This window comes from Cynocephalus volans, chromosome 5, assembly GCF_027409185.1.
Source record: "Cynocephalus volans isolate mCynVol1 chromosome 5, mCynVol1.pri, whole genome shotgun sequence".
NCBI classification, from domain to species: domain Eukaryota; kingdom Metazoa; phylum Chordata; class Mammalia; order Dermoptera; family Cynocephalidae; genus Cynocephalus; species Cynocephalus volans.
This window is the reverse complement of record NC_084464.1, coordinates 105,951,923-105,964,389: the sequence shown is the minus strand read 5'-3', so window position 1 is coordinate 105,964,389 and position 12,467 is coordinate 105,951,923.

Below are 12,467 nucleotides of genomic sequence, written 5' to 3'. Positions count from 1 at the left end.
TGTATTTTGCAAGTATTTTCTCCCACTCTATGGCTTGTCTTTTTATTGTCTTACTGCCTTTTGTAGAGCAGTTTTTAGTATTATAGTGAAGTCAAACATCAAATTATTTTTTCTTGGATAATGTATATGATATTACATCTAAAAAGTCATCACCAAACTTTAGGTCACCTGTTTTCTTTCAGGATGTTTACATTTCTGCATTTTGCATTTAGGTCTATGATCCATTTTGAGTTCATTTTTGTAAAAGGTATAAGGTCTGTCCCTAGTATTATTTAATTCAAATAAATCATGTGGATGTTCAGTTGTTCCAGCACCATTTTTTGAAAAGACTATTCTTTCTCCATTAAATTGCCTTTGCTTCTTTATTAAAGGTAAATTGGCTATATTTATGTGGGTCTATATCTAGACTCTCTACTCTGTTGCTTTGATTATTTGTTTATTCCATGCCAATACTATGCTATCTTGATTACTGCAGCTATGTGGTAAGTCTTGCAGTTGAGTAGTGCCAGTCCTCTAACTTTGTTTTTCTACATCAATATTGTGTTGGCAATTATGGCTCTTCTGTTTTTCCATATAAACTCTAGAATAAGTTAACACTAAATTTTAGGGAAAGGAAAAAATATTGTTGAAAAATGGTAAAGAGATATAATTTTTGTATCAGAAGTATTCTGTTAATAATTAGCTAAGGATACATTCTTTGTTTGTGTTAGTCAAAATATATTTTCAGCCTTATTGTGAATATTGTATTGTTAAATACATATACTTGTATATATAGTTATATAGATCATATACTATATATGTATAAATTCAACAAATGTATTTTTGTTAAAAACATTATTTAAATATATAGAAGATGGTATATCCCCATATATATTTAAAAATGTAATAATATCCTTGGTTAAAATCTGGAGTTTACTACTTAAATTATGTAAAAGGCTAACATAGTCATTTTACTGCATATGAATTATAGTGTTAGAGATATAGATATCTGTTGCTATTATATTGTATATAGATGTGTGTTCTTTGATTAATTACCTGTATATAAAATGGCATAAGCAGAATAGAAAGATTCTGACCTTTCTTCCAAATTTCAAATTCCAGGATTTTATTTCTCTTTCTTTCTTCCTCTTGTTTTCTCATACAGTATCTGGTTAAAAAAAAAATAAAAAATAAAAAAGGTTGACACTCCAATACAATTTTGTCGTATTGCTATACATATATGTAGCTCTGTCTAGGGATTTTAAGTCTTGGATTAAAGTATTTTCAGAGTATTTATTAGAGAAAACCCATTCTTGCAGATCTGATGGAACAAAGATATGAGATTTTTGGAAACCTAGTTACTTTTGGAAATTGTTTTGATTTATCCATGATTAAATATTAATCTTTATGCTACCTATAGTACTTTAGTGAGCACTTGTTTTTAGTATTGGACAAAATAAGAAGTGTATCCGTTTTCATTGATAATGAAATTTGAATTAATTGATGCTTTTAAAATAATTGACAGCAGAAAAAAATGCAGAACAACAAAAGGCAGATCTGTCAGATGGATATTTCTATATTTTTTTAAATTCTACATGACAAAGAAGCTTAGTCATAAGTTCTTTTCTCATGACAGTTTTTCTATTTAAAAATTTTTAATGGTCAATTATTTCTGTAGTTTACTATCTGTTCAATCAAGTGTATAGACAAGAATAGGATTAGCTTCAGTAAAGTGGCTGAGGAATATTCTGTTATTTTCTATTTTATAAATAAGTGCATAATAATAATATCAATTTATTAAATGAAGTGGGAATGCTGACTTATGGTGAATTCTTACCTTCAGTGTGCTTAAAAACTTATTCTCACTAAAAATCCTGCAGATTTCATACATGCCCCTTTCCCTAAGAAAAAAAATAATTGCTCATTCTGTATAACTCTTGGGTTAAGCCTCGGAAGTCAGTATTACTGACAAAGATATTTTGAAAGATAAATATAACAAAGGGATCTTTGAAGTCTGGAGATTTAGTGCCATTTCTTTCAGGCTAGTTCTGTGATCTCAGACAAGGTTCTCAACCTCTATAGTTGATGTTATTTTATTTATAAGGTGAAGAGGGTTTTCCAAGCAATCCTAAAGTCGTTTAAGCATCCTTTATGCATTAAGGAAATGGGAGAGAAGAACTAGATTTGGGGAGAGAAAATGTTGCTGAATTAAGAGATTATAATGTGTCAGCTATTTTTTTAAATGAATTAATCTATTTTACTGCCACAAAAATCTTAAAAAGGAGATGTTATTTTTTTCCATGTTGTCCAAATAAAATAATTGAAGAAGAGAGAAGTAATGTGCCTAAGAAGGTACAACTAAAAGAGAGCACCAGGGTTTTAACCTAGACATGTTAAAGAGTTGTTCTTTACATTCAGAAGCCCTGCACATGTCAGATACTGAACACAACTTTGAGGTAATTAGTATTTTTCTTATTATTTTTATGTTATAGCAATACTCACTGGTTTTAGAAGACTACTGACAGGGGTATAAAAATCAACTTAGTACTTCTAGATGTTTCTGAAGTTTAGCTGCTTTATCCTAGATTTGCTCAGGAATTTTTTTAACAGGAACGGTTCTGATTAGACCTATATACTGTGTAAGTGTATTTCTCAAAACGTAATCCACAGATAGCCTGGATTAGCATAAATTCGAGTGTGTTAAGATGCAGGTTCTTAGATCCCAACCTAGATATATTGAATCCTTATAGGAGAAGTGAAGCCCAGAAAAGAATAATTTTAATAGTCACCATTATGAACTCTAAAGTTTGTTAATAGCAGTTGTAGATGAAATGAAGAATTCCTTAGTTTTCATTGCTCATTTTAGACAATTCAATAATAATTTCATATACCAAGATATAAAGAAAAAAAAATGCAATCATCTAGCCATGCAGGCAATCCAATAGCTTTTCCTCCAGCTGTCTAACCATCCATTCAATCAAATGTCTACATTGACCAAATGTTACACTAGAAGCTGGAGATAGAGGTTCAGGCTCCATGGAGCTTACTCTAACATGATAAAAACAAAAAGACAAACCGAACTATTTTGAAGCTATTTTGGTGAAAAGATATAGTTGAAGGGGTGGCAGTCCTTTATTATAAAACATCCATTCCTGCAATACAGTTGGCCCTTCGTATCTATGGATTGCGCATCCACAGATTCAACCAACTGAAAATCAAAAATACTCATAAAAAAAACAGCAATACAATGATAAAAAATAATAAAATTAAAAAACAGTATAACTATTTACATAGCATTTGTGTTGTACTAGGTATTATAAGTAATTTAAAGATGATTTGAAGAGGATGTGCGCTGGTTATAGGCCATTGTGAGCAGCTGCAGATTTTTGCAGGAGTCCTAGAACCAATCTCCCTTGGATATCAAGGGTCAACTGTACATCATTGCCTATTGTGTCAACTTCTGAATAGCGCATAAAATGATTTTTACCGACTAGCTTAAGCCAAATGTGTTGCTTGACTCTAGTTACTGCAGAAAGGAAAAAAGTGGTCAAGATTCTAATTCTGAATTTGACAGATGTTATAATGAAGTATTGAACAAGTCAGTCTTATATGTAATATAGATGTAGTTACACATTTTCTATCTATTTCACATGTATTATATTCTTATCTGTAATATAGATGTAGTTTTTACACATTTTTATTTCACAGTTTTTATATTTTATAACACCAGTTGCAATGTTATAGAATATAGGAACTATTTATGAATAGATATTAAAAAATGACTTGCTGAGCATACTTTATTAGCATTAGTATTACTAATAGTAAGTAATGAAACACATTACTCAGGTTCTGAAGAACTTTGGCACAGTGCTAACTGATTATATTTCTCCTGCTCAAATTTCTAAGGTTCAACAAAGGGAAGTAAGGAGTCCACCTTGACACTGTCTTCCAACATATTTTAAATATTCCTACTGTTATTGCTTTACTCTTGCTACTAAGATCTGCATTTGTATAATTAATGCATTTCAACATAATAATAGATCAAATATAGTTAATGTTTTTCATGCTGCATATCTTTCCTTGAATAGACATAGTTGTTGAGATAATAATTTTCTATAACCTTGATAAGTCTAAGGTCATTGTTAATCTAAACTGAGATGATAGTCTTGTAACAATGAAGGTGACTAATGTCATGAGTAGTACTTATAGCATCCATTTCAAGTGTGGCAATTTCAATTATAATAGCTAAAGCTCTGTTTTGGTGTAAGTGGGAAAAACAAAGGGGCATGGAGAGCTAAAATGGTACTATATGAACAAATAGAAAATAATAAAGAACTGTAAACAAGTATTCAAAATGAATACTTAGAAAAATAAACATTCAGAGTCTATTTTAACAATCACTCCTCACTGTATCCATGGCAATAAGCTCCTCTAGGTTATCCAGCAACTTGAAATTCAGCATTAAACACAAAATAGAAGGAGTGCAAAAGAATGCTCTGTAAATCTATCAGGAGTCAAACCTAGGTGCTGCTGTTTGGGCAATCATCAAAGAATAGTGTCTTCAAAATAAATTGGGGCAATGTAGCATTGCTGCTTTTATTTATAGATGAAACTCTACTCAGCTGTGCTCCTTGAGCTCTTTGCTTTATCTTGAACTTCTTTCACTTTCTTTTCCCTAGTGAAGTTCTGTGTAATTTGACTTTGTGAGAATTTTCTTCTTTCTTTCCACTGAGTCTGCTGAATTTAATGTAACCCTGAAATGCAATTGATGAGGCCTCACACGAGGGAGGGGAGTACAGGTATACCTATGCGTGACTCCTATGGCAAACACACAGGATAAAATAGTAAGTCATACTTTCTGTCCTAATACGTAAAGAGAGTCACCATCAATCTCGAAAGAATACAAAGATTTTTAACAAGAATAATATTCAATTCTTCCAAGAATCATAGTTTTTGGTTTTGTGTTTTTCTTTTCCATTTACTGTCATCACTGCTAATACATTTTATCATATGGTATCTTAATATAAGTGATTTTGATCGTTTTATGTTAAGGCGTGTTTGCCTTTTGTAGATACTTTCCCCCTACCATTTCTTAAATAAGCAGAAGTTTTCTGAGAAGCAAAATGTTAAATGTTCATTAAGCAACATTCACTTAGCTGGTGGTAAAAATTTAGGAATTCCAGTATTATTTGGCATCTGCAATTAATCAATCCCCAATAGTAACTTCAATCTTTTTTACATGGACTATGAGCTTTGGGCAATATATCAAGTAGAGCTCACATGGTCCCGACTCTGTTTCTTACTGTTTTCTCTCAGTTTATCAGTCAGATGTGATAATTCATACAGGTGCTCTTATAAGTTCAACAGATCACCATCATCACTGTTATCTATTGACTGCCAGGTAAATACTTTGCAATGCAATGTGTAAACTGCTTCTCTGGGACATCTAGCTCCACATATAAATATATCTTTCTTTTCTAAAGTGGCACTCCAGTATGTGCTACTAAACAATAGTTATCTCTCTGAAAGATTTAGAGCTCTTTTAGATTCTTTTTTCAGGGGTCATGCAACCAAGACTTGGGACAAAGTTTTATCTTTTTTCATTAAAAAATCCTTCTAATGGGCACACCAAGTTAAAACTCAAGAAACTGAAAAATCAGTTAGCTTTATAAAGAGGAAAAAAGTACATTTCCTGCCTTTTGAGTAGCAGACTGTGGACAAAGTAATAGAGAAATAGCACAAATCTCATTACCTGTTCTGAGTTTTTTATAAATTTATTTTCCATAGTGTGACTTTCTGCATGTTCTATGTGAATGTCATCTGTTCCCTCCAGGGAGTGCATAAAGAGGAAATTGATTTTTGCTTGTCAAGGGTCATTCTCTTCTGTGCTACTTAACACTGTACAATCAGACTCTGCTTGTAAAGCCTATGCCTATGATCTGAATGTTTGTGTTCCCCCAAAAGTCATATCATAAAACCTAACACCAAGGTGATTACAATTTCTAATGTAAGTTTCAAATATTTTAACTTGTGATAGAGAAAAAATGCTTTCGTGGATTAATAATTTGTTTGGTCCCATTAACTTTCACATTTATTTATTTATTAATTGACATAATAATTTACATATTTATGGGCTAAAGTATGATATTTTGATACATGCATACAATGTGTAATGGTCAAATCAGGATAGTTAGCATATCCATCACCTCAAATCTTTATCATTTCCTTGTGTTGGTAACATTCAAAATCCTCTCTTACAGCTTTTTGAAAAATGCAATAAATTATTGTTTACTGTACTTACCCTACAGTGCTATAGAGCACTAGAACTTATTCCACCTATCTAGCTGTGATTTTGTTTCTCTTAATCAGCTTCTTCCTACCTCTCCTTCCTCTTACCCTTTCCAATAACTGCTATTCTATTCTCTTCTATGAGATCAATTATTTTAGCTTCCACATATGAGTAAGAACATGTGGTATTTATCTTTCTGTACCTGACTTATTTCATTTAACCTATTCCAGGTTCATCCATGTTTCTTCATGGCTGAATAGTATTCCACTGTGTACATTTACTACATTTTCTTTATCCATTCATTTGTTGATGGACACTTACATTGATTCCATATTTTGGCTATTGCGAATATGCTGCAATAAGCATGGATCCCATTAATTTTTACAAATCTCTCATTCTACCCACCCTTGAATTCTATAATATCATATTGTTCTAGTTTTTACATATAATGTAAGAATTTCTTCTACATCCCCTTCACTTCCCCTCCTCCTAGATATTTTTCCCCATCTCTGGCTTGAACACTTAAGTCAATTTGGTCAAGTGTAACAGATGTTTCTGAGGTTCCATATCCCCTTGGCACTCAGGCGATCTATATATACCTATAATCTTATTCTGCAAGCACCTGCAACCCTCTGAGGATTATCTCTGGCCACAGGGATGCTCTCCAGCAGTAGCATGGGGCATGTCAGAAGTGCAAGGCAATTAACATTCTTTGGAGTAGTCTTCTACCAATAGCAGGCAGGTATGGTGGATACATAGCCCAGCTTCCTTTTTGGTGGAGGGAGAAAGATGGGGGCAGGTGGATCAATTCTGAGGCATATTACATCTATGTAGTCTGTCCAGTTGTGCACACATATAATCTATTCATAAAACCACTTTCTACTGATTTCCTTCCCTACATTTCCCTGTCTCACTTCTTAACTTCCCTACCTGTGCTTCATGAGATTACCTCCCAAATAAGCAACTATGTTTGGAGTTGGGACCAAACATATCACTCATAACAATAAATGTAAATTGGCTTAATTCTGTTATTTAATGGGGAAAAAAAGTTTAATTTTGCTCTTAAAATATACTCCCAAATATATGGAGTATATTAGAGATACACATAAAACAAAGTGACTTAGGAAAAAAATAAAGGGATGGATAAAAACGAAAAAGAGCAGAAATGGTATCTTTATATCAGACATGGTAGAATTTAAACTCAGAAATATTTAAAACAAGATGTGTTTTACTGCTAAAATCCACAGTACATATGAATATACAAGACTTATGAATATTCAAATAACATAGCAAGCACATTTATTAAACAAAAATTACAGGGTATGCAAGAGAAATAGGTAGAAATATACTAATAACGGAAGACTTTTAAGTATTACTCAAAATATCAATATTATTTCAACTCAGTGCAAGACAGATCAAGTGGACAAAAAATAAATTTAAAAAAATAGAAGATTTAAACAACGTAATCCCTGTGTTTTTTATACATGCACATGCACACACACAAACACACACTGCCATGTGTATATGACATATATACATACACATAATATCATGCATCATTCAGTGAAAGGATACATTTAGGCAATGAATTTTCCTATTATCTACACTGACCATTAGTTGCATGAGTGTGGTCCCTCTAATTATGTTACTAAGTCTCTCTGTGCCTCACTTTCCTCATCTGTTAAATGAGGATCACAATAACACCTCCCTCACAAAGTTATGAAATCTAAATTACAGGTAGATATTGTGTGTGGCACTCAGCAAGCACCCAGTGAGTGTTAGCTAACTGTCATTGACTATTATTTTGCTATGAGGATGAGTGGGAATCATTTAAAAATGCAAGAATTCTAAAGTAGACAGCAACCCTTTCACCTGGAGTCATACCTAATGTGTCAAAAGCTTGGCTTCCTATCTTAAAGGTCTGAGCTACCTCTGGGAGGTTCACCCCATGGGTAAGCTAGGCACTCCTTAACATATTTTGCAGTAGGCTTATTTACACCAGCATCACCATAAACACATGAGTAATGTGTTGCACTGCCATGTTACAATGGCTACAATGTCACTAGATGATAAGTATTATCAACTCCATATAATTTTATGGGATCACTATCATGTATGTGGTCCATTGTTGACTGAAACGTCATTGTGCAGCACTTGACTATATATGTGTGTTTGTGTGTGTATATATGTGTCACTGTATTACATAAATGCATGAATAGTAAATTTCATAAAGCATAGATATTATATCAACATTGTCTGATTATAATGTAACAAACTTCATTACAGTGTTCAAAGTGTATAGAATCATACAAAGCCTCTTCAGACCATCACTCAGACCTGGCACACCATCACTGCTGCCACATTCTATTTTCAAAAGCAAATTAGAAGACCAGCCTAGATTCAGGATGCGCAGGTACAATATACACCTCTGATGGAGGGATCTCTGAAGTCATATTGCGAGGGGCATGGACATAGGAAAGACTGGGGAATTATGGTCATCTTTGTATTCTAACATGTAAGACATATGTTAAAGGGCATAGCAAAATTTTTAAAAACATTCAGTACTTTTAGTACTGTATCTATTATTCATATAGTTATTCAGTAAATATTTAGTGAGTGTTTATTACATTTCAAACACTACTCTAGCCATAGTACAGCCACACTTTTTTTTTCTGTTACAGTTATAAACAATAAAGCACTACTTAGGTGCAATTGTCTGAATAAGATTTTAAACATCTATGGCATACATCTTATAATGCTCCTCAAAATTTCCTGCCACCCTTGTATGATCCCCTCCCTATTAGTTTGGAATGGTCCTAATTGCTTGCTTCTGTGGAATAGATAATGAAAAAAAATGATGAAATATTGCTTTTGAGATTAACTTAAAAAATCTCTGGCTTGTGCCTTGCTCACCAATTCTTGCTTTCTCACTTGTGCACTCAAATAGAAGCCGATTGCCATGTAGTAAACTTCCCTATGAAGACAGGCACATGGTACAGAACTGAGGATAGCCTCCAGCCAACACCAGTGAGAAACCACAGCCATCAATCCAACAGTTGGGAAGGACTGAATGCTGCTAACCACACAAGGGAGCTTGGAAGTAGATCTTCTCTCGGTCTAACATGATAACAACACAGCAGCCGTAATCATCACCTTGATTTCAGCCTTGTTTGAGACTCTGAATCAAAGGACCCAGTTGAGCTCTTGGGAACCAGATTTCTGATCCAAAGAAACTGAGAGACAGTTATTATTTTTTGTTTTAAGGCGAAGTTTTGAGGCAATTTATTACACAAAATTATACAACATCTATAAAGTATAAAATGTCATAATAAAAGTAAGGGCAAGACACAATAAACACCTTTTTTTGAAAGAGTGGCTGACCAAAATTAAATGTTTTCAATACATATAACAGAAAAAAGTATTAACATGTGCAATAATAAGTTTTTGAATATTGATGAGTAACTCTTAAAGGCTAATTAACAAAAGATGAGCAAATTAACAAAGAGAAATGCAACAATATATATATTTAAACTTAGAAAAATCCATAAAAAGATAAAACAAAGAAAAAGTGTTAAAAAACTGGACTCTCACACCATTTATTGTTCATGACCATGTGAATAGTTACATTCTTCTCTAAGGCAATTTGTCCACATTTATCAAAACTTAGAATATGGCTAGTCCCTGACTCTTAATACTTATTCTAAAACTATAAGTTCAAAACATAGTGTGGATTTCAGTACATAAATGTGTGCTCAGTGTAGAGTTGTTTATGCAGCAAAAATATAGGAAACAACATAATTGTTCATCAGTAAAAAAATGGTTAAATCACTAAGGCAGCATACTTTTATAGTGGAATATTGTGTCACTATCGAATAATGAGTTATAATGTGGGTAGGTTATTATGTGAAAATAATCAGTTCCAGAAAAATAATTCAAGGTAGTATGTGATATGTCACAAAAGGTACAAAACTGCCACAGAGAAAAAACCTTCATTTCTGAATGGAATACATTTTTTTCTTGGCCATTTAGATCACATTGCACCTACAAAAATTTTCCTCTGCCCTCTGAAACTTTTCATTATCTACTGAGAGAAGTAGGATAGAAATCTTACTTGGTGGAAAAAGGTGTCTCTAAAATAATGTTCTTACACCTTATTATAAAATTTTAAATATATTTTTTAAACTTTATTAAAAAATTCACATATCATATGAACTCTTTTTTAAAACAAATTACTACTATACAGTAACCCTCTGATGAGATAATTTTCCTGTTATTTTATAAGTGGATAAATCTAAAAACTCAGTGACATTGAAATCCCCTGTAGAAAGCAGGTAAAGATTTTTTGATTTTTGACAAAGGTAATTCTCTTCATTTATGTTAATCACCATTTTCTCAAAGGAATTGGAAAGATTTCTCACAAAGCTTATGCATTCTGTACTTTCATTTGCTTCTTAACTGAATAACAGAAAATGAAAAATTGTCTTATCTATGAATGTTAACAAAATTGGTTGCTAAATACTTATGGCAATCTACCTAATGCTGATTTTATCCTTATGGAAAGAATAAAATGGGACATTTAAGCAATTATATGTGTAATTCATTCTCATATTACTTCACTTAAAATGAGTGATTGTAATTAGTCTGACAGCATGTAATACAAAAATAATTTCTATGAAACAGATTTTGTGATTTGATTTTTTTTCTCTAGCAACAGATTTACCACCTTAATTACACTTTGCTAATGCATATTTTAAAATTAATTTTATTACTCCAAATACTTGACAACTGATGGGGGAAATGGAAGGTCAAGAGTTCATATGGTGTGGCCTTACATTGGGATAATTTTTACTTTTCTCATATAATTCAGAAAGCGGATAAATCATATGTAGGAAAAATTTGACTCCACTTAGCCATGTGATTATTTTATAATGATGCGCATTTTTAATGCAATATAAAAATATGCTAACACTGCCCACTCAGTGGAGTTATTGATGAGTATGGCTGGCAGATTTGAAGAAGATACTGAAATTGGTGTATGTTGGGAAAGAGTGAGAAAGCCAGTGTGGCTAAAGCGGGTAGTTGAGTGTGGGAACCAGGAGGAGATGAGGTCAGAGAGGTAACAGGGGAGCCAGATCATAAATTACATTAGTGATCATGTACTTTTACTTCAGGGGAGGTGGGAAAACATTGGAGAGTTTTGCACAGATGAATGACAGTATCTTAGCTACAATGAGATCTCCCTAGATGTACTGTGAATGAACTCAGTGGAACAAAAGCAGAAGCAAGGAGACCAATTAAAAAGCTATTGTGTTAATTCAAGCAGAACCAGAAATAATGATAGATTAGACCTGGGTTGTAGCAGTTAAAAAAGAAGAGGGAGTTCCATTCTGTTTAATTTCAAAGTGGACTATCCAGATTGCTGACAGATTTGAGTATGGAACTTTCTCGTATTCTTTGGCTCATACTTGCTGCATGAAGTTGAAAGCAGGTAATATTAGAGTCCACAGCTGGTAAGGACATAAACAGGCAGTGATGGTAGTAGTAAAATTAGTCTTAATAATGAGTAATAGGTGTACAGATAACACTCTGGGATGCCATCAAATTTGGGGAGCTTTTAAGAATGAGTTTTTAGCTCAGTGCTAAGTATCATTCAGAGTATTAAGAAAATGGAACTACACAAATATAACAGGCCATAAAAAAAAGTTCAGGAAAGTCTAACAAAGAAGTAGGTCCCTGAAAGAAAGAAAGAAAAAAAAGTATTTGCTCATGGAGAATATGAAAGCTATATTAGCAGCATATAGGAGGGAACTAGGGAGTCATGTTGTCACTATTGCATAGCAACCAACCAAATTACTATTATTATATGGTGCAAGGAATTAGTTTTCCAAGATCCACTTAAAGGGATAAAATTCATAGTTAATACCTCCACCTGACAAAGAGTGAAATACTTACCAATATGACCAACTTAGGAACTAGGCAATGAGAAAAAGATACTGAAATTGGTATATGTTGGGAATGTGCTGCAAAGACAAAGTCAAGGGCTCCGTGAACTCGTAAGAGCATGCAAAAGTAGGAAACAGGCAGACATCCTGGGGAAATGTAACTTTCAATTTAGAGCTCTTTGATTTTTTGAAACCAAACAGAAATTAAAGCTTGACAGACCTTAGAGATGAAGGCAAGTAGCTGCTTTATGATGGTA